Source organism: Leptonychotes weddellii, chromosome 6 (genome assembly GCF_054177405.1).
Source record: "Leptonychotes weddellii isolate Sample4059 chromosome 6, ASM5417740v2, whole genome shotgun sequence".
NCBI lineage: Eukaryota > Metazoa > Chordata > Mammalia > Carnivora > Phocidae > Leptonychotes > Leptonychotes weddellii.
The window spans coordinates 17324577-17328835 of NC_138374.1; positions in this window are offsets into that span (position 1 = coordinate 17324577).

Here is a 4259-nt window from a genome sequence, read left to right on the forward strand (position 1 = left end):
GAGAAGATGGACTCTGAAAAACAAACTGAGGGTTCTAGAGGGGAGGGGGGTGGGAGGATGGGTTGGCCTGGTGGTGGGTATTGAGGAGGGCACGTTCTGCATGGAGCACTGGGTGTTGTGCACAAACAATGAATCATGGAACACTTCATCTAGAACTAATGATGTAATGTATGGGGATTAACATAAGAATAAAAAAAAAAAGAAAAAAAAATCTTTAAAAAAATTTAAAAAATAAAAAAAAAAAAAGGGCAGATGTGTGTGGAGTTTTGTTAGATATTGCTGCGTTTCCCTCCACAGGGCCTGCACCATTTTGCATTCTCACCAGTCACGTATGAGAGTGCCCATTTCCCCCAAGTCTTGCAAATGGAGCATATTGTCAAACTTTCAAATTTGGCAAACCTGATGGATGAAAAATAGTATCTCATTGTAGCCTTAATTTGCATTTCTCTTATGAGTACAGCTAAGCATCCTTTCCAGATCTACATAGGTCAATTTTACATCTGTCAATTGTCTATATTTTTAGCTGATTTTTCTATTATTTTAGTTAGCTATTTTGGTCATAGTTAGAAAGGCTTTCTTACCTATGTTTTCTTCCAGTTACTTGTCCAGTTTTAATTTTTACATTTAGATCTCTGATCCATTTAGAATTCATTCTTGCTCATGGTAGAAGTGCTGGGTCTAATTTTAACTTTTTCAAATAGCTGCCCACTTGTCCCAACACCATTTATTTAGAAGACCATATTTTCCTCAGTGATTTGAGACACTATCTGTATCATATACTAGATTTTTATATGTAAGTGGGATAATTTCTGAATTTTCTATACCAATCCACTGGTCTGTCTATACATGCACCTTGTTAAATCACATGTTAAATTTTGGTATCTCTTGGGGCACCTGGGTGGCTCAGTTGGTTAAGCGTCTGCCTTCGGCTCAGGTCATGATCCTGAGGTCCTGGGATCGAGCCCTGTGTCAGGCTCCCTGTTCAATAGAGGAGTCTGCTTCTCCCTCTCCCTCTGCCCCACTCTCTCAAGTAAATAAATAAAATCTTAAAAAGAATAAAAGCTTTAAATTTTTTTTCAGTATATTTTATTATCTGTCTGATAAGGCTAGTCCCCTCTAATAGCTCTTCCTCTTCAGTGCTCTCCTCGGTATTCTTGTATATTAATTTTTTCATAAAAATGTTAACATCAACTTGTTTTGCTCCATACAAACTCATAGGTATTTTTTTCACTAAAATTTTTTGAAAGATTTTATCTATTTATTTGACAGAGAGAGAAACAGCAAGAGGGAACAGAAGCAGGGGGAGTGGGAGAGGGAGAAGCAGGCTTCACACCGAGCAGGGAGGCCCATGTGGGGCTCGATCCCAGGACCCTGGGATCATGACCTGAGCCGAAGGCAGACGCTTAACGACTGAGCCACCCAGGCACCCCTTCACTAAAATTTTTTAAAATTCTTTATTTAAATTCAATTTAGCTAACATATACTGTATTATTAGTTTTAGGGGTAGAATTTAGTGATTCATCAGTTGCATATAACACCAAGTACTCATTACATCAAGTGCCCTCCTTAATGCCCATCACCCATTTACCCCATCCCCCCACCCCCCTCCCCTCCAGCAACCCTCAGTTTGTTTCCTAGAGTTCAACATCTCTTATAGTTTGCCTCCCTCTCTATTTTCATCTTATTTTATTTTTCCTTCCTTTCCCCTATGTTCATTTGTTTTGTTTCTTGAATTCCACATATGAGTGAAGTCATGTTATTTGTCTTTCTCTAACTGACTGATTTCACTTAGCATAATATCCTCTAGTTCCATCCAAACCATTGCAAATGGCAAGATTTCATTCTTTTCACTCCAAAAAGGAATCCTGTACCAATTAACAATCACTTTCCATTTCCCTCAATTCTCCCAGCCCGGGCAACCATTAATCTACTTTCTGTCTCTATAGTTTTCCCTCTATTGGACATTTCATGTAGACGGAATCATATAATTTGTGGCCTTTTGTGACTGGCTTGTTTCATTTAGCATGTTTTCACTGTTTATCCATGTTGTAATATAATCAGTATTCCTTCTTTTTCATTACCAAATACTATTCCACTTTGTGGGTACATCACATTCTATGTATTCACTAATTGATGATTAGTTGATTATTTCCACTATTAGCTATTATTAAGAAAGCTGTATGAGGGGCGCCTGGGTGGCTCAGTCATTAAGCGTCTGCCTTTGGCTCAGGTCATGATCCCCGGGTCCTGGGATCGAGTTCCGCATCGGGCTCCCTGCTCGGCAGGAAGCCTGCTTCTCGCTCTCCCACTCCCCCTGCTTGTGTTCCCTTTCTCACTGTCTCTCTCTCTGTCAAATAAATAAATAAAATCTTTTAAAAAAAAAAAAGAAAGAAAGAAAGCTGTATGAATATTAATGTACATGTTTTTATGTAGACACGTTTTCATTTCCCTTGGATATGTATATCTAGGAGTTGGGTCATCTAGTAGGTCTATGTTTAACATTTTGTAACTTCCAGACTCTTTTCCAAAGCTTCTGCACCGTTTTACATTCCCACCAGCAATTACAGCATTCCAGTTTCTTCACATCCTCACCAATGTGCGCTATTAACTGTCTTTTTTTCTTTTTTCTTTTTTTAGATTTTATTTATTTATTTGATAGAGAGAGAAACAGCAAGAGAGGGAACACAAGCAGAGGGAAAGGGAGAGGCAGAGGGAGAAACAGGCTCCCCATGAACAGGGAGCCTAACACGGGGCTAGATCCCAGGATCCTGGGATCACGACCTGAGCCGAAGGCTGACACTTAACGACTGAGCCAATCCAGGCGCCCCTAGCTGTCTTTATTATAGCCATCCTAGTGGGTGTGAAGTCGTATCTCATTGTGGTGTTGATTTGCATCTTCTCTCCCCTTTTTTGGATTGCATCCTTTCTACTTTGCCAAAACATTTAATAGCTGCATATTCTTCTTTACTCTCACTCCTTCCTTGTTTTAACCTCAATTCTATAATTAAATATCCAAAATCCTCAGTTGGTACTTGTTTTTTCAGTCAACTTTTGACTGAATAGTACACACCATCTACGAGATTCTTCAGAAAGGACACATGTTTATGGTACCACCCAAGATCTAGCACATTCAAAACTGCTTGTAGCCTTGATACTTGAAGAGCAGCTTGCATGGATATAATAATCATGGCTCACACTAGATTTCTTGAAAATGATGTTCCACTGTTGCTGTGATTTGCATGTTGTTTTTGAGAACTCTGATGTCTCTCAGTCTCTTGTCTTTGTAAATTATCATTTGGCTGGAGGCTTTAAGAACTTCTTTAAATCTTTAAGTCTAATTGTTTTGCTATAGTCTCTGAGTCCGTTGTTCTGGTCAATTTTCCTGGGTACCCAATGGGCCCTTTCAATGTGTACATACAGATCTTCCTTATTTCTGGAAAGTCATCTTCCCCAAAGCCGCGATGATGACCTATCAGGTCTTTACTTGTATTCAGTATTTTGGCATTTAATGTTGAATTTCCTCTTGTTGGGGTACATTTATCTGTGCTTCTTAAGCCTCCCATTTCCTAGTCTTCACATTCACAAGCTTGCAGCAACAGCTAGAAGTGAAAATTCCTTTAGAATTTGTTTTCTGTCTTCTAGTCATGCTGAAGATGTGGGTTGTGTGTGGTTTTATTTGGTCTTGCTAATTTTATGAAAGGTGGGGGACAGGTATAGAGGGCACAGGAGTGTTGGGGAAATTCAAAATCAGGCAGCTGCCTCGTTCTCCACACCTGGAAGTTCTCAACCAGGCTGAAATAAAGTCCAGAGGTAAGTCGAGGATAAAATACAAAAGCAAATCAGACCCCATCAAATGCTATATAATAACATACATAACCTGAGCTATATATTCTGCTGTATTTAAAACCTCTTTTTATTTAAAAGTTTTGGCTGCAAATGGGCCTGATTTTTGCAATATTGTGATATACTTTATGATAGCAGAAAGGCCTTCTAAGGAACAAGGACTGTGAGCCCTATCCACCATCCCAGCTGACTCTGTTTCCAGTATAGGGGAAGGTGCTGATAGGAGTATTCAAATCTCTGATTTTTAGATGAAGAAATGAAGACGGATAGAGGCAGAGCAACAGAGAATGTCACTGAATTAACTCAGATTGAGCTGATTGGATTTTATTTCAATGACTTTCACGTAACATATCTACATTGGCCCTTGAGGTTATGTGCAACAACATTCATCTGTATCTTTTAATATGCACACACAC